A 19,886-nucleotide genomic window follows, 5' to 3' on the forward strand; every position below is an offset into this window, starting at 1 on the left:
GAAAATTATGCTTTTGTTTCCACAGGAAAAGTAAAAATTTACATGGGTTTTGGTCATTTGAGTTCAATGTGTTACAAATACTTGCCATCATTTAAGAAAATTGGTTTCAAATTATTGTTGGTTAAAATAAAAGTTTAGATAAATGATTTTTGATATGAGGAAGCAGTTTAAGATATAAAAATTTAAAGGCTTAAGCATGTCGTGAGGGTTTGAAAAAAAATATAATAAAACTTTAAGGTCTAACTTTAAACTTTAAGTAAACATGTTTCAGATTTCTTTCTCTTGCTATTCTGCTGCTTCATGGAGACTCCAAAGGGTCATTTTTTTAAAAATGTCTGTCTATTCTACAGGTATGAATGAAAATGTGGCCACATGTATGTTTGGTTTTGAATGTCTGAGTTTGCATGCATGTCCTTCTGTGTTAAGGAATACAAGTTAATACTAGTCATCTGGCTATCCAGATACTAGTTTAAAGCATAAACGGTTCTATTTAAATAAAAACAAACTGAGAGGTATATTTGACTAATGTATCTATAGGAGAAAAAATTAGCCTGGTCATTATTACCAAACTTAGAGATATTTTCAAGATTAGGCCTAGATTTGTTTGGCTCAGATACATTTAATAGATAATGGTCCTCAAACCTGTCAATGACCTGATGAATATGACATTTAAATTATTTGATTAAAAACTTACTATCGGAAACAGAGACTCCCAGCTCTCCAGCTCCTAGCAATGACTTCCAAGGTCTCCAAAAAAGATATTGGATGACAAAAGATGCCACCTGAATTGTGAACAACACTGACCACAGGACAAGATGCCCCAATTCAATGCCTGCCTCCAGGACCCAGCCCAGACTATGGACAAGTAGTAGGACACTGTCAGTCTTCCGTGTCTCTATTCCACAGAAAAGGTACTCTGCCTTATGGGCTTGATGGTGATAGAAGATTGATGTTGTTCTGACTGGTACCTCCAACACTATAGAGACCTGGGTGGGGATTGATCACTGTAATTTATAGGATTGGAAGCTTCTTGGTCTGCACTCAGATATAGTTTATCTTTCTCAGATTTCTGATAGTACTGATGGCTAGCTCTAACTTTGTCAGCATGGCAGCGTCAACCAGATCCTTCTGCAAGGCCATAGCTAGCCTTTTAGCTCACTTTAAAAGAAAATGTTCTAAGATGTAAAAATTTAAATAAATCATAAAGGTTCGGGTATGAGTCTAAAATAAGATATGTTTCAGATTACTCTCCTGTTCTATGGTTCAGAGCTTAACATTTAGGAGTCCTGATGAGCTGATAGAGCAATGACCACTTACTGTCCAGTCACAAGCTCAACATTTTGGATTTGTTTTAGATGTCATATAGATATGTCTAATGTAAGCCTAAAAGTGCTTTTCACCAGGCTTAAAATCTCTGTCCAACTTACACCTGGCTTTCTGGACAGAAGTAAAATGCCCAAATCTGTAGTTCTTGTTGGGACTCAAAGGTATAAGTCTACTTCTGCTGTTTTACAGATACCCTTTATCTGCTTTGTCTACAATATGGATTTCAGTACAGATTGGTAATACTAATGTATCTAAAACTTTTATGTCATTCTACAAAAAGGCCTCAAAGGATTAAAAGAGTCATAAAAACATAGACCCACTTCACAGAGGTCGAAAGGACCCCAGATAAGTAGTCCTAAAGATGGTATTTTTCCTTTCTCCTGGTCTTGGGATTAGTGCTTTCCCCATTACTAAGGATATGGACCTAAGGTTTCAAATAAGTTCATAAATTTTAACCTCTGTTCCTAGTTTAAATCTGTCTCAACAGATTTCTACTTGGCTGGCAGACACCTCCAAGTTTCAGTTGCTGACTGCACCACTCCAGACGACTGTGGACTCCGGACGTGCTAAAGGCTAACGTGGACCAGCCCAGCTAACATGATTCTTCTCTGTCACTATGGTGTCAGGCAGCTACATGCTACTGACAAATGCCCCCTGCCCAGTCTTTGACCAGCTTTTCAGCCTTTTGGGGGAGGGGCCCTGATAACGACGCCCCAATGCCAGCTTGAAGCAGTTCCAGAAAGAAAATACATCGTCCCATTTTCCTTGTTCAAAAAAGGCTGAAATGCTGGGTCAAAAGAAAACTCCCTGGCATAGAGACCAGATGGCTAATTATACATGAACTATGCATGGCCATTACAGGCCATGAGTTACTAAAATAGGCCATGAGGTACCAAATGTAATGCCATAATTTTAAGATTAAAATTTGCCAAAAAGAAATGGGGGAGTGAAAGACCCTAGCCCTTCAGGCTTACACCCCCAAGCCTCAGGAAAAGAGAAAACTTCAAGCACCAGGAAATGAGAAACTAAAAATCTAGTTCCAAGAGCAACCTGACTTAGCCATTGTTCAATCTCCCCTGCAACCATATAACAATGTAAAGAGATTTCTGTTAAGAGATGTGCTCAACTGTGACTGGGATAGTTGCAAGTGTTCCAGGAAGGACCACTGTGACCTTTGTGTAAGCTCCACTCCCACCTTGATACCCCCCCCCTTGAGGTTTCAGGAAAAATGTACCTGTTGACACAAATTACCCGCCTGTGATCACTCTGTACCCAGACCATGATCTTGTGAAATGAAATTGTATGGGAATTGTAATCTTATGGGTTTTTCCTTTATTATCCTTTATGGGGCTTCAGTAAGATGCGGCTCTTGCTCTTAGGAGCAGGGTTTGCCCTTCTATATAGAAGCTTTAAAGAATCCCCTTGGCCTTCTACCCTGATCCCCACCCTCCTGGCCCCCCTGATTATTTTCCTTCTCCTTCTCATTACCTTTGGTCCCTGGGCCTTTCAGCAGTTGACTCGGTTTATCAAAAATCAGATTGATTCGGCCTTACCACGACACGTCTCAATTCATTATCACAGAGTAGATTCCAAGGAGGCTGGCCAGGAGCCCCATCAAGGACTCAGATTCAGTGTCCTAAAGCCCTAACATCCCCACGGTCTTGCTAGAGAGTACTCAATGACGGGAATAGTACAGGGCCCACGCAGGAGACAACAGCGTACAGAGGTCGTTGAGACTGGCTCAACATGGCACCTGCCATGCGTGGGAGTCCCCCTGTATAGCCTAAGACAGAGGCTCTCTCGGACCTCCGCAACCCCGATCACATGGACTTGGTCCATTTTTGAGAAAAGAGGGGGAACTGTTGGAGACCGACTCTGGACAGCTGTGTCTTGAACCTTGTGTTACCTGCCACGATTTATCAAGCCTCGTGTAAATAGGAGGCTTTTAGTCTAACCTAGGAATGTAGGATTAAATAAACCTCTTTAAATCAGCTAGCTGCAGGGGCCTGGGACCAAAGCGACCTCCTGCTGACCCTCCTTAGGAATTTTCTTTGTCCTCTCCTCACTCCTGCTCCCCCTCCCTACCTGAAGCCCTGTTTATAAGCTCTAACACCAGTCAATAAAGTGAGGCCTTGACGCAACTCAGACTGCTTTGTCTTTCTTCACGCGCTTGGTCTCCTTTCCCTCTCGCCCCCCATTGATTCACAGGTGGTCCCTCCTCGAGACCCTCGAATAACCTGGCCTGCTGGATGGGTCATATTTACTTTAAAACCTATTCAAAACCAGAAAAGAATGGGATAGAAAGATGCATCAATGATTAGGAGCACTTGCTGCTCTTACAGAGAATCTGGGTTTAGCTCTCAGGACCCACATAGTAGCTCATAACTATCCAGGACATCTGATGCCTTCTCATCTCTGCAGGCACTGATTGCACATGGTGCACAGACACAGACACACACAGGCAAATACTAATGCACATAAAATAAATACTAAAAAACAGAAAATATATCTTAGAAAAACAGGAGAAACATGTCATTTCTTCTGTCTCAAGTTAAAAATCTGTATCTGCTGATGTGGAAGTGATGAGTGACATCAGTTTGGATGTGGGGACTATCTTCTTTACACAGACTGGAGAGGGCATTATGGAAAACTCCTTGTGTTTCTTTCTGTATAGCTTCACTTTTCTCACTGGACGAGATAAACCCACAGACCTGATCCTCAAACAACTGGCCTTTGCCAACATCTTAGTTTTGTTTTATAGAAGGATCCATCAGACAATTTCAGCCTTTGGATGGAAGGATTTCCTGGGTGATGCTGAGTGTCAAGTTGTTTTATACCTTCAGTGAATAGCCTGGAGTATTCTTCTTACCACCATCTGCCTTCTTAGTGGATTTCAGGCCAACAAGCTTTGTCTCAGTTTCTCTTGTAGCTCAGAAAGAGATGCCCATGGTGTTTTGGTCTGTGGCTTCTATTTTTGGATATTGCAAGTCATGGTGAATATCTATATTCCTATATGAGTAATTGGCCAAAGGACAGTCAAAATATAAATATAAACACAGATTATGTGTACTGTTTCTTATCATACCACAAAAAAATTACAATTTTATCATAAGAAGTCTTGTTTTTTGCCATTGATGTTATTTGGTGTTCATGGCTTATTCTGGCAGTTCCATGATCCCTGTCCTTAACAGAAACAAGGAGCAAGTTTAACACATACACAGCCATAGCCTTTCCCTGAGACCTGCTCCTTGGGACAGAAGCCCATGTACATCTTGAGCCTGTTGACCTTGTTTGCTTTCTTCTTCTGTATCTCTTCCACTTCAACTCTTTGTCTTTTCTTATCAGGAACCCAAACCAGTGCCTGATTGATGCTGCTGTCTTACTGCCTGCATGATCCCCTGCATTTAGCCTTCCCACCCCCTTTTTTTCATCAGCAGTGAGACCCATGTCTCCTAAATCTTTGATTTCTGCAGAAGATGGAAAAAAAACCTCTCCTAATCTGGGCAATTAGCTATCTTTTTGCTAGTTTCTAATGTTGGAACATTACTTGATTTCATTTTTACATTTAATTTTTAATATATTAGTGTTTCTGTGTATGTGCATCTGTGCACCACCTCTGTGCTGGTGATTTAGAGGCAAGAAGAAGTTAGTGGATCCCCTTGGACTGGAATTACAGACTGTTGTGAACTGCTATGTGTATACCAGAAGTTGAACCCAGGTTCCTAGGAAGAGCTGCCTGTACTTTTGACTACTGACATCTCTCCATCCTCCCATTTTATTTTATGTATATGGTTGCTATGACTGCTTATTTGGCTATGCACCACATGCATTCAGTGCCAATGGATGTCATAAGAAGGCATCAGATCCCCTGATCTGGAGGTACAAATGGCTGTTATCTGACATGTGGGTGCTGGGAATTGAATTCAGTTCTTCTGAAAGAGCAGACAGTACTCATAACCACTGTGCTATTTATCCAGTTCCTGTTTTTTTTTTTACACAGATTCTATCATTCTAATTCTAGGAATCTTTGGTAAAACTGAGAGTGGTAGATAACTTTCTGTCATGTGCAGGGCCCATACAGAAAACAAAATAGAATAAAAAAATTAAAAATCATGTTTGTCTAAAAATTAATAGCCAGAACACAAACAGTTTTAGCACAATCATACAATATTTCATGTTTGTTATTTTCATTTCTTTTTAATAATATATATATATATTTTTATTTATGTGCATGTGTGTGTTGGTATATATGTGTTGGCACACATAGAGCCTTGAACTGGGTGTCAGATACCCTAGACCTTAGAAATGGAGTTCCATGTGCTTGTCAGCTTCCTGCCATTGGTGTTGGGAAGTGAACTTGGGCCCACTAGAGGAGCAACAAGTGCCCTTAACCACTGAACTATATCTCACATCCTTTTTTTCTTTTGTAGACAAACACATGTAGTCAAGACTACTTTTGAGCTCACTGTGTAGCCAAGTCTAGCCTTGAACTCATGATCCTTTTGCTTCCAATTGCTGAGCATAAGGACTTCAGTCATGTGTCAGCATATTTAGCTATGTGAGATTAATATAATTTTATACATTATATAATATTCAGCACTGAGAAAGTTTTTAATGAATATAATGAATCAAACCAAACTGAAATATGCAAGACAGAGTTAAAATAGAAAATCAATTAGATTTAAGTCCTCTTTCAGGACCAAAGTGTCCATTTTCCAACCTTTAGCAATTCCTCATCCCCTAATATTCATGTTTTTTTTCATTCTCCTTTTTACATGATAAATATACATATTTTCCTGCTTTTTATGTAATGCATTTTGATCATATTTATCTCTGTCATACCCATGACATTCTCCTTGCACTTCCTCTGGACCATTTATCAATACATCTCTCTCTTACTTTCATAATTATTGAAGATAACTCACCAGTTTTAGGTATGACTGCTGTATGTGCATGGATGTGGCCTTATCCACTGGGTCACAGCTGATGTAAGAGGAGACACACACGTGTCCTCTGTGCCTTAAGAGTTGACGTATTGTCATACAGAAGACAGGAAAACACTTGTTTAGGTTTCAGCACAGAGCAGTGTTGGTCCTGAACACTGTTTCTGTTGCTGTTAACTGGAAACAGTTTGTCAGGTAGAAGTTGGGCAACTCTTTAACACTTTTACCAAAAATAATGATAGTAAACTGAGAGGTGTTTAAAGTAATTTCCACAGTTTACACATAGGTCAAAACACTACATTGTAGACCAGAAATACACACATTACTATTGATCAATTATCCAATCACTTGAAAAAGCAAATGTATTTAAATGAAAACAAAAGCAAACAGAATAAAAACTTCCAAGAATTCCACAAGGCTTCAAGTGAAAGATATTCCCAAATTTGAACTCAGAAATTTCATACAATGAAATTATAAAGATGAGAAATTTCTGCAAGGGAAATAAATGCAAGCATTAACATGAATACACTCTGTTTTATTGTGGACATTTTTCAACACTCCTTTATAACATGAGCAACATTAGATAAACAGATTTTTCCCCTATGACATCCATATTATGGGTGCAAAAATATTAATATTTCTTATAGTAATATTCAAGTACCTGAAAAGCAGTAGGCTTCTAGAAGATGATCAGGAAAATTTATTGCTTCATGTTATACAGAAAAAAAACAGACCCAAGAGACTCTGGTATGTAGTCAGAAGTTTTCCTGTGTCTCGTCTAGTCCCACAGCTGCTCAGATCCAAGTAAACACACAGAGGCTTATATTAATTACAAACTGGATAGCCTATGGCTCAAGCTTCTTTTTAGCTAGCTCTTATAACTGAACCCATTTCTATTAATCTATAAGTTGTCATGTGGCTGTGGCAATACCAGATGCTTGCATCTTGCTACTCCTTTGGTGGTGGGTGCAATCTCTCTTTTCTCTCCTTCCTCCTCTCACTGTGATGTCACTGAGGATGAGCACATGGGGACTGAGTGCTAGAAAACAAGATGCCGGAAGGACATAGCTGTTCAGTACACACTGGCCCTGTTTTTTTTTGTTTATTTGTTTGTTTACCAAGATCACCAAAGGGTCAAACTAATGTAGATAGAATAGAAGGCTTTAAAGAAGCACACCAGGATCAGGATTTTACATATGGTCTGTCTTCATGGGAAACACTAGAGGAGAAGCCATGGCTCTGAATGTGCTAGACTCTCTGCTTGTATCTGTGAAGCACAATGATCACCAATATGCTGGCCCTGGTCATAAAAATCAAACCCAGCATATCCAGAAAAAGAAATGAATTCAGGAGATGTAGGAACCAAGTCATGTGATAGCAGTAGCCCATGAACTCCAGTGATTGAATGTTGAGCTCAATCCACCTACACATCCTGAGTTTTATTTTAATAGCCTGGAAGTGATTGAGAGTGACAGTGCTAAAGGACACCAAAGTGGCAACTCTATAACAATAGAAGACAAATTTGCAACTTATATCATTCATGAAACATTTTCATCCCAATTTTATCATTTTCTGTGTTGTATCTTTACACAAGAAAATACCATTAAGTTGGTCAGAAGTAGTTGACTGAGAACCAGATCTATAGGTCTCATGTGATGTTCAGTGAGTAGAGGGAAGATATACAGGGAGGGAGGGAGGGATTTCCCATGATGTCAATGACAGTTTGTATGAGGAGTGTAAGCCCAATATTCAAACTCACCAAATAGATTTTATCATCACCAAGAGGATACTGATTTTGATAGAGTCAGAAGAATGAAGGAGTTAAACCAATAACACTTGACCATCATATTTCTTTCAGTATTTATTCTTGTTTGTGTGTTCTTACTTTAAATAGTCATAGAATATTTCTTGTGTGTACAGATTCAACTTAATGAAGATGGGTATTTTAGGTTCCCTCAATATGTATAGATAGGGTTAATTAGTGCAGAGCACTGAGGTCCACAGCTGAAGGAATGCTTTCACAGGAGAGGGAATCTTTTTGCACAGATATAGGTGTTACTACTTAGGAGATATGCTGTGTGGCAAGGGCAAGATTCGGGACCTGAGCACCAAATACTTCCTTCTTGGGTTAAAGTTTGTAGCTGTAAATATAAGGGCAAGGTTTTACTGGTTGGAAGGGTAGAAATATAAGCTTCATATTATAGTATAATGTATTATTTGAATGCATAAAATATTCATACAGTCCCCCTAGAATCTTTGATCACATCAGATGAAAATGAACAACTTTAAAATGTAAATGAAATACTAGTGGAATCAAGTCTTACAAATTTAATGTATATGACCTTAGAATATGTAATTCCAATAATTTCAGACCCACAATTATACAAAAAACTGTAAACTATTGCCCACAGACATACTTGCAACTACAACAGTTAGTAATATATAGTATACTATTCGTGAATTTGGTGAAGAAAATTTTTGAGAATAATCTAAAGGACAATGTAAGAATATGAGCCTACATAACTCAAAGAATAATAAATATTCTTTGTGAATATAGGTTCAACTATTTTTAAGGTAACATTTGATATTTATCTTCAGTGAAGCAGAATAGAAATAGAAAGTATTGGCAGAGCTATGTCAAGTACAGAGAAAGTAAACATTATCCATTCCCAAAATGGTGTTGAATATGAAGATAAAAAAGGAACTTAACCAAGTATTGTTAAAACTTTTTCCATAATTAAGAAATTGGAAAAGCTCCAGATCATGAAATTGAGAAATGAAGTTACCCCAGAAGAACTGGCATATCATGTCAGAGCATTCATATGCATGTTCACATTCCTCTTTTATTATAAGGACTTTTCAGACTGTGTGATGTGCCTTTTGTCATTCTGAAGGGCTACAGAGTATTGAAAAGATAATTGAAGATGCAGAGGAAAGTGAAGTCAAGTGACAGAAACAAAGCCAGAAGAAAATGAGAAGAAGGAGAAGAGCGTGGGACATCAGTGAGGCAAATTGGAAATGAAAATGAGTAAAGGCAGCTGGATCTTGAGAGGAATTTCAAAGTTTGTTATGAAGTCTGTTCTGGAAGACAGAACTGGAGTCATACATTTTCTACTCATAATACAGAAATTCACAGTAAGTGTCAGGATTTCTACTAATCCCAGGAATCTAGAGAGAGCAGGGGATGTGTGACATCAGTGCCCTGGGCCTCACACAGCATGGGAACCTGCTGAACCAGTGAGGTCTTGTGTTGAAATAATGTTTTTATTTTCTGAAAAATTTCCAGAAGATCTAAGAGTAACATTCATAGCAGAAAGAAAATAGAACCACACTGCCCAAATTTGGTTACAAACCAACATAAATGGTTAATTCTAGCACTGACTTGTCAAAATCCCTCCTTGGATTCTCTCATTTTCCCCACAACATCACTTCCACCAAACAACCATTAACAATTTGGCTTTTATAGAAGTCTTTTTTCCTATTTATCATGGAGAAATGAATGACCTTTCTTGACCTATGCATAAATGTTATCTTTCTTTTAAAGCAACATAAACTTTAGAAATACAATAGCAGGATCCCTCAGGCACATATATTCACCTTAAAGGTTTTGTTTTGTTTTGTTGCTGTTGATGTTTTGAGACAGGGTTTCTCTGTGTAGTTTTGGTGCCTGTCCTAGATCTCACTCTGTAGACCAGGCTGGCTTGAACTCACCGACATCAGCCTAGTTCTGCCTCCCATAAAGTTGAAGAAGAAAGGGGGTAGGTGGTGGTGGAACATGGCCTTAATCCCAGCAATCAGGATGCAGAGCCAGGTGGATTTTTTGAGTTTGAGGCCAGAGTGGTCCACAGAGTGAGTTCCAGGACAGACAGGAAAGCCACACAGAGGAACCCTGTTTCAAAAAACAAAACCAAAAAGAAGAAGGAGGAGGAGGAGGAAAAAGAGGAGGAGAAGAAGAAGAGGAGAAAAGAAGAAGAAGAAGAAGAAGAAGAAGAAGAAGAAGAAGAAGAAGAAGAAGAAAGCAAAAGCAGGAACACATACCAGCCACTTCCACTCACACACAGTTGAATGCTTAGCATGTAAGAGCTTATCTTCTGTATCATGACTCCACCCATGTATAAGCTATGAAACCTTAGTGTGGATGGAGTGATGAGGGCATCTTTAGTCTTGGATAAAAGATAAAAATTTTGGCACGGCTATAAAAAGGAAGATAAGGAAGTTGCTGTTCTGACCCTGTGCAGGGAGCAAGTTGATAAAACAACAGGGATTTTCTAAAAGATGTTTATCTAGTCTCTCTTCCCAACACCTCTATCTATCTGTGCCTCCATCCCTCTTCTTTTTCTTTGTGTTTTCTTGTTCACAATTCTATATTCTAAGTCACAGATTTATATTACTATAGTCTAAGCCACACAGACTTACAGCTTCTTGCACCTGCTTGAACCAAATGAAACCTCTACAACAGAAGAGTGGACAAAGTGTAACCATGGAAGCTAGGTACTCAGGGCACCATCATATTTCATGTACAGTTATTGTATGATTTTGGAATTGGTGTTATGCCTGTGATTCTGCCTTTCCTGATGGGTACTTTTATGAATCAGTTTGAACAACTGTGAAAAAATGTGTACAGCCTGTGAATTTTTTTGCAGTCAGGTATATGTTCTGTTCATAGTAGACAGACAATAACAGGTTTTACAAATTTACACAAAAGTCATAAAGGACCTGCAGATGTTTGTTTATATCATTAACGGAAGCTGGTGAGGGAGATTATTAAAGCTAAGCAAAAGTGTGAAAGGCTCACTTTACACACACAGACATATACACACAGACACACAGACACACAGACACACACACACACACACACACACACACACACACACACCACTTGAATAAACTCCCTAACTTCAATTCTGAAGATTCCAAATCTACAACAAACAAAACACAGAGGGCAGAATGAATAATGGAAGATAAATTTCATAATTTCCATGAACCAGTTATGCAAGATTTAGAAATATCAGATTAAAATTTATCACACTGCCAGGCCCACTAAATACCTACTTTTGAGTGCATGATATCCAGGCATTGCTTGCTGGATTGCTGTATGCAGGTATGGAATGGAGCCTCTGATATATGTTTGTGATGGAATGATCTCACCTCCTTAGTGGGAAATTATCATAATTTCCTCTACAAATTCCTTGACAGAATCTGTATGGGGACTTAAGATTATCTGCAGAGGACTCTGTGCATTGTGCAAGTCCCCAATTGCTACTGAAAATGGTCAATAGTGATACCAGTCAGAAGGTGCAGAACTGGTTTCCTGAGATAAAATCTCAAAATACACAATACTGACACAGATTTCATGAAGAACTTGGGGAATCATCTCATGAGTACTACAAGAAGTTGAGCAGCTGCCCCCGACAACTTCCCTTCTGGACCAGAGACCCCAGCCACTTCCTGAGACTTAGAGACCGGGCCCCCAGCTCCCAGCCTGCCCCCGACAACTTCCCTTCTTGACCAGAGGTGAGTACCCGGGTCCAACCCGGACCCCATTCCTGGGCACCAGCCACTCCTGAGAGGCCTGCCCAGCTTGGCACCGGGTTCTGGCCACCAGGCAGCTCCCCTTCTAGCCCCACCGGGAGGGATCCCCTTTTCCAAGCCCCCGGCAGCCCCTGCAGTCTCCGCGCCCTGCCCCCACGCCCATCTGCCCAAGACCCCAGCCACTTCCTGAGACTTAGAGACCGGCCCCCAGCTCCCAGCCTGCCCCCGACAACTTCCCTTCTGGACCAGAGGTGAGTGCCTGGATCCAGCCCGGGCCCCATCCCTGGCCACCAGCCACCCGGGAGGACCTGCCCAACTTGGCACCAGGTTCTGGCCACCGGGCAGCTCCCCTTCTAGCCCCACCGGGAGGGATCCCCATTTCCAAGCCCCCGGCAGCCCCTGCAGTCTCCGCGCCCTGCCCCCACGCCCATCTGCCCAAGACCCCAGCCACTTCCTGAGACTTAGAGACCGGCCCCCAGCTCCCAGCCTGCCCCCGACAACTTCCCTTCTGGACCAGAGGTGAGTGCCTGGGTCCAGCCCGGGCCCCATCCCTGGCCACCAGCCACCCCGGGAGGACCTGCCCAACTTGGCACCAGGTTCTGGCCACCGGGCAGCTCCCCTTCTAGCCCCACCGGGAGGGATCCCCATTTCCAAGCCCCCTGCAGCCCCTGCAGTCTCCGCGCCCTGCCCCCACGCCCATCTGCCCAAGACCCCAGCCACTTCCTGAGACTTAGAGACCGGCCCCCAGCTCCCAGCCTGTCCCCGACTGCCATTCTGGACCAGAGCTTGCCCCTGACTTCCCTTCTGGACCAAAGAGTTGGACAAGAGAACTCCCTTTTGGACAAGAGAGAGAGTCTTCCTGAGTCTGTCAGCTCTTTGTGAAACAAGTCCACTGATAAGACCAAGAAGGAACCACAAGGAGATGGGCAGACCTCAAAGCAGAAGTACATACAGCAAAATGAAGAGCAATACAGCATCACCAGAACCTAGCTCGCCTCCAACATCTAGACCTGAACACCAAAAATTGGAAGAAGCAGAAGAAAGTAGCCTTATGAGTAACTTCATGAAGAAGGTAGAGGCTTGTGTAGAGGAAAAGACAAGAAAATTGGAAGAACGCTGTAAACAACTAGAGGAAAGGGCAAACAAATTAGAAGAAAACAATAAAGCCCTCCAAGAAAACAATAAAGTCCTGGAAGAAAACATTAAAATCCTGGAAGAAAACAATAAAGCACTGAAAGAAAATCATGAAAAAGCAATGAAACAAACAAAGGAAACAGTCCAAGAACTGAAAAGGGAAATTGAAAAAATGAAAAAGACACAAACAGAGGGAATGCTGGAAATAGAAAACCTGAGTAAAAGATCAGGAACTTCGGATGCAAGTATAACCAACAGAATGCAAGAGATGGAAGAGAGGATTTCTGGCATTGAAGATACAGTAGAAGAAATAGTTCCATCAGTCGAAGGAAACACTAAAGCCAACAAAGTCATGAACCTAAATGTCCAAGAAATCTGGGACACCATAAAAAGACCAAACCTACGAATTATAGGGATAGAAGAAGGTGAAGAATACCAACTCAAAAGCACAGAAAATATATTCAACAAAATTATAGAAGAAAACTTTCCCAACTTAAAGAAGGAAATGCCTATGAAGATACAAGAAGCCTATAGAACACCAAACAGACTAGACCCCCCAAAAAAGTCCCCTCGACACATAATAATTAAACAACTAAATGTACAGAATAAAGAAAGAATATTAAGAGCAGCCAAGGAAAAAGGCCAAGTGACCTATAAAGGTAAACCCATCAGAATAACACCCGATTTCTCAATGGAGACTTTGAAAGCCAGAAGGACCTGGACAGATGTAATGCAGACACTAAGAGACCATGGATGTCAGCCCAGACTAATATACCCAGCAAAACTTTCAATCATCATAGACGGAAGGAACAAGACATTCGAAGACAAAGCCAGATTTAAACAATACCTATCCACAAACCCAGCCCTACAGAAAGCACTAGAAGGAAAATTCCAACCGAGGGAAGTCAGATACACACTTGAAAACACAGGCAATAGATAAAGCCACAACAGTAAACCCAAAGAAGAGAAGTACACACACACTACCACCAAAAATAACAGAGATGAAGAATCACTGGTCATTAATATCCCTTAATATCAACGGACTTAATTCACCTATAAAAAGACATAGACTTAAAGAATGGATACGAAAGCAGGACCCATCTTTCTGCTGCATACAAGAAACACATCTCAAATTCAAAGATAGACACTACCTAAGAATAAAAGGCTGGGAAAAGACTTTTCAATCAAATGGTCTTAAGAAACAAGCAGGGGTAGCCATCCTGATATCCAACAAAATAGACTTCAAACTAAAATCAATCAAAAGAGATCAAGAAGGACATTACATCCTCGTCACAGGAAAGATCGACCAAGATGAAGTTTCAATTCTGAACATATATGCCCCAAACATAAGGGTACCCACATATGTAAAAGAAACATTACTAAAGCTTAAACCACATATAAAACCCCACACATTAATAGTGGGAGATCTCAACACCCCACTTTCACCACTGGACAGATCTCCCAAATCGAAACTTAACAGAGAAATAAAGGACTTAACCGATGTCATGACCCAATTGGACCTAATAGATATCTACAGAACATTCCATCCTAACAAGAAAGAATATAATTTCTTCTCAGCACCCCATGGAACTTTCTCTAAAATCGACCACATACTTGGCCACAAAGCGAATCTCAACAGATACAAAACAATCAGAATAACCTCCTGTGTTCTATCAGATCACCATGGTTTAAAGCTAGATTTCAACAACAACAAAAACTACAGAAAACCTACAACCTCATGGAAACTGAATAATGCTCAACTGAATCACCAATGCGTTAAGGAAGAAATAAAGAAAGAAATTAAAGACTTCCTAGAGATCAATGAAAATGAAGACACCACATACCCAAACTTATGGGACACTATGAAAGCAGTGTTAAGAGGGAAATTCATAGCACTAAATGCCCACATAAAGAAGTTGGAGAAATCGCACACTAGTGAATTAACAGCACATCTGAAAGCTCTAGAACAAGAAGAAGCAAAGTCTCCCAGGAAGAATAGACGCCAGGAAATTATCAAAGTGAGAGGTGAAATTAATAAATTAGAAACTAAGAGAATAATACAAAAAATTAATGAAACAAAGAGTTGGTTCTTTGAGAAAATCAACAAGATAGACAAGCCCTTATCCAAACTAACCAAAAGACAGAGAGAGAGAATCCAAATCAACAAAATCAGAAATGAAAAGGGGGACATAACAACAGACATTGAGGAAATCCAGAGAATTATAAGGTCATATTTCAAAAACCTCTACTCCACAAAACTGGAAAACCTAAAAGAAATGGACATTTTTCTGGATAGATACCACATACCTAAGTTTAATCAAGACCAGATAAACTATTTAAATAGTCCAATAACCCCTAAGGAAATAGAAACAGTCATTAAAGGTCTCCCAACCAAAAAAAGCCCAGGACCAGATGGTTTCAGCGCAGAATTCTACCAGATCTTCAAAGAAGAGTTAATACCAATACTCTCTAAATTGTTCCACATAATAGAAACAGAAGGAACATTACCAAACTCCTTCTATGAGGCTACAATTACCCTGATTCCTAAACCAAACAAGGATGCAACAAAGAAAGAGGACTACAGACCGATCTCCCTCATGAACATTGATGCAAAAATACTCAATAAAATACTGGCAAACAGACTCCAAGAACACATCAGAACAATTATCCACCATGATCAAGTAGGCTTCATCCCAGGGATGCAAGGGTGGTTCAACATACGAAAGTCCATTAATGTAATACACCATATAAACAAACTCAAAGAAAAAAACCACATGATCATCTCACTAGATGCAGAAAAGGCATTTGACAAAATCCAACACCCCTTCATGATAAAAGTCTTGGAGCGATCAGGAATACAGGGAACATACCTAAACATAATAAAGGCAATATATAGCAAACCAACAGCCAACATCAAATTAAATGGAGAGAAACTCAAAGCAATTCCACTAAAATCAGGAACGAGACAAGGCTGTCCACTCTCCCCATACTTATTCAATATAGTACTTGAAGTTCTAGCCAGAGCAATAAGACAACATAAGGAGATTAAGGGGATTCAAATTGGAAAGGAAGAAGTCAAGCTTTCCCTATTTGCAGATGACATGATAGTATACTTGAGTGACCCCAAAGATTCCACCCAGGAATTGATAAAGCTTATAAACACCTTCAGCAACATAGCAGGATACAAAATCAACTCAAAAAAATCAGTAGCCCTCCTATATACAATGGACAAAGAAGCTGAGAAGGCAATTAGAGATACATCACCCTTTACAATAGCCAAAAATGACATAAAATACCTTGGGGTAACACTAACCAAGCAAGTGAAGGACCTATATGACAAGAACTTTAAGTCCCTGAAAAAAGAAATTGAAGAAGATCTCAGAAAATGGAAAGATCTCCCATGCTCATGGATAGGCAGGGTTAACATAGTAAAAATGGCAATCTTACCAAAAGCAATCTACAGATTCAATGCAATCCCCATCAAAATACCAACACAATTCTTCACAGATCTGGAAAGAACAATACTCAACTTCATATGGAAAAACAAAAAACCCAGGATAGCTAAAAGAAACCTGTACAATAAAACAACTTCTGGAGGCATCACAATCCCCGACTTCAAGCTCTACTATAGAGCTACAGTAATAAAAACAGCCTGGTATTGGCATAAAAACCGACATGTGGACCAATGGAATCGAATTGAAGACCCTGACATTAACCCACACACCTATGGACATATAATTTTTGACAAAGAAGCCAAAAGTGTACAATGGAAAAAAGAAAGCATCTTCAACAAATGGTGCTGGCATAACTGGATATCAGCGTGTAGAAGGCTGCAAATAGATCCATATCTGTCACCGTGCACAAAACTTAAGTCCAAGTGGATCAAAGACCTCAACATAAATCCAGCTACTCTGAACCTGCTAGAAGAGAAAGTAGGAAATAGTCTTGAACGCCTTGGCATAGGAGATCACTTCCTAAATATAACACCAGTAGCGCAGACACTGAGACAAACAATCAATCAATGGGACCTCTTGAAACTGAGAAGCTTTTGTAGAGCAAAGGATATGGTCAACAAGGCAAAGCGACAGCCTACAGAATGGGAAAAGATCTTCACCAACCCCACATCTGACAGAGGACTGATATCCAGAATATATAAGGAACTCAAGAAATTAGACATCAAAAGGACCAACAGTCCAATTGAGAAATGGGCTTTAGAACTAAACAGAGAATTCTCAACAGAGGAATCCCAAATGGCTGAAAGACATTTAAGGAATTGCTCAACTTCCCTAATCATCAGGGAAATGCAAATCAAGACAACTCTGAGATACCACCTTACGCCTGTCAGAGTGGCTAAGATCAAAAACACTGAAGACACTTTATGCTGGAGAGGATGTGGAACTAGGGGAACTCTCCTCCACTGCTGGTGGGAATGCAAGCTTGTACAACCACTTTGGAAATCAATATGGCGCTTTCTTAGAAAATTGGGAATCAATCTCCCCCAAGATCCAGCTATACCACTCCTGGGCATATACCCAAGAAATGCTCAATCATACCACAAGAGCACTTGCTCAGCTATGTTCATATCAGCATTGTTTGTAATAGCCAAAACCTGGAAACAACCTAGATGCCCTTCAACTGAAGAATGGATAAATAAATTGTGGCACATATACACAATGGAATACTACTCAGCAGAGAAAAACAACGACATCACACGGTTTGCAGGCAAATGGATGGATCTAGAAAAAATCATCCTGAGTGAGGTAACCCAGACTCAGAAAGACAAATATGGTATGTACTCACTCATAGGAAGATGCTAGATGTGGAACAAGGATGACTAGACTGCTACTCACATCACCAGTGAGGCTACCTGGAAAACGGGACCCCAAAAAAAGACACGGAGAAATGGACGAGATCTACATGAAGAGCCTGGTCATGAGTGGGAACAATGAAGGGCGACAGTCGAGGGAAAGAGTGGGAGATCCTAGCTGGATCAAGAAAAGAGAGGGAGAACAAGGAATAGGAGACCATGGTAAATGAAGACCACATGAGAAGGTGAGAAGGGGAGGAAGCAGAGAGCTAGGGAGGCCCACGGAGATTCACAAAGATACCCCCTCAAAAGACTGCTGGCAATGGTCGCGAGACGGCAGGAACTGACCTACTCTGGTGATGGGATGGCCAGACACCCAGATAGTGGTGCCATAAACCCCATCCAAGGACTGAGGAATCTGAAGGCAGACATCCACGGCTGGGCCCCTGGTGGAGCACTGGGAGTCTAATTAGTGAGTAAGAAGAGGGTTTATATGAGCGAGAATTGTTGAAGCCAAGGTTGGATAAAGCACCGGGACAAATAACCAAATGAATGGAAGCACAGGATCTATGAACCAAAGGCTGAGGGGCCCCCAACTGGATCAGGCCACCTGAACGGGTGAGACAGTCATTTGGCTTGATCTGTTTGGGAGGCAGCTGTGCATTGGTGCCAGGTCCTGGGCTCGTTGCATGAGTTGGCTGTTTGAATCCTGGGACTTATGCAGGGACACTTGGCTCGGTCTGGGAGGGGGGAATGGACCTGCCTGGACTGAGTCTACCAGGTCAACCCCGGTCCTCGGGGGAGACCTTGATCTGGAGGAGGTGGGAATGGGGGGTGTGCTGGGGGGAGGGGTGGGCGAGAGGGGGAGAACAGGGGATTCTGTGGCTATTATGTTGAACTGAATGGTGTTGTAAAATAATAATAATAATAATAATAATAAAAAAAAACCAAAAAAAAAGAAGTTGAGCACACGGCAATCACTGAGTTTTAATTATCTTGGTAATTGGAGCTTCAAGACAATTTTGAGAATGCCAAAACCATGCTATCTCTCTTCAGTTTCCTGAAGTCACACCATATCAGTGATTCTTCCTGGAGTGTGGTGGCTAATGAAGACTTGTGTAAGCAGGGTGACTTCCAAGGTATCTGTCTGCTATGGAGATATTTGCATATTGTTTCAGAATGCTGCCTTTATGACATCATGGGGTTCCATACTGAGAGAAGGGAGCATTGTCAAATGGATTATAGAAACTTTGCATCTGTGGGTTGTAGAGGTACCTAATGTGAAACAAAGAAAATAAAGAAGAATTTACCTGATATGTGAGTGTTGAACTGCATCTTGGACATAATCAAGCTTGAAGAGGAATCTAAAGGTATATGGGTCAGTTTAGAACTCAGTTTGATGATGATAATGATGATGATTATGATGATGATGATGATGATTATGATAAATGAGAGAAAGAACACAGTTCTCAAAGATATAGGTCTTGCAATACCAGTTTCACAAGAGTATTAGGATTTGGCTTCTGATAAGAAAGAAAAGACAATGGTGACAACATATATAAGCCACTAGAGGCACACAAGTCTCCTGGACACTCCCCTGAGAACCTCCAACTGCCATGTTGCACTCAGAGGACACTCTAACTGCCCTAGAGGCTAGAACCAGACCCTACTATACAAAGTAAAAAGCACAAGGTCTGGACATGAAATCCCAACTACGTTGGTCTTTGGTGGTATCCATACTTAGGTGTGTCATGGCATTCCTATCTTTGATGAGAAGACATGTCTTTCATATCTCCCCAGGAAAAATTTGTTACACTACAACTGGCATTTTGTTAGTCTACCATAATCCCTTACCACGTCAGACCCACAGATAAATATAAGTGATATTCCTCATCAAATGAGCTTCTCCTTTCCCTCAAACAGGACCATCACAGAAAAACTACAACTGTACACAATGCAGAGATCAACAAATTGTGGAAAGCCCAGCTCCAGTGGGTACATCTACACCACAGGTCCTGCATGTAGGACTCAGGGAGCACCACAGGAAAGGGAACAGAAAGAGCCAGAACACCAGAAAGACTGCTGTGAGGCTGGGTCTCCCCAAATGGTTGTTCTTAACAATGGCAATATCAGTAGACATAAAT

The 19,886-nt window shown here is 40.8% G+C and overlaps 1 long non-coding RNA gene across 3 annotated transcripts in view; it reads left to right on the forward strand.

Annotated features, from left to right (window-relative positions):
• The window catches only part of LOC121825092 (uncharacterized), a 53,415-nt gene that overhangs the window by 14,607 nt on the left and 18,922 nt on the right, over window positions 1–19,886 (forward strand). The window contains exons 1-2 of one of the 3 annotated variants that reach the window (XR_013050852.1): window positions 18,837–19,112; window positions 19,666–19,737. The exons of 1 other annotated variant lie outside the window; for it this stretch is intronic. This is a non-coding gene — a long non-coding RNA (uncharacterized LOC121825092). Of the gene's footprint in view, window positions 1–9,163; window positions 9,405–18,836; window positions 19,113–19,665; window positions 19,738–19,886 lie in introns of those variants that run through there. One more of the 3 variants, XR_013050851.1, reaches the window with a different exon arrangement.

Source organism: Peromyscus maniculatus, chromosome 1 (genome assembly GCF_049852395.1).
Source record: "Peromyscus maniculatus bairdii isolate BWxNUB_F1_BW_parent chromosome 1, HU_Pman_BW_mat_3.1, whole genome shotgun sequence".
Lineage (NCBI taxonomy): Eukaryota > Metazoa > Chordata > Mammalia > Rodentia > Cricetidae > Peromyscus > Peromyscus maniculatus.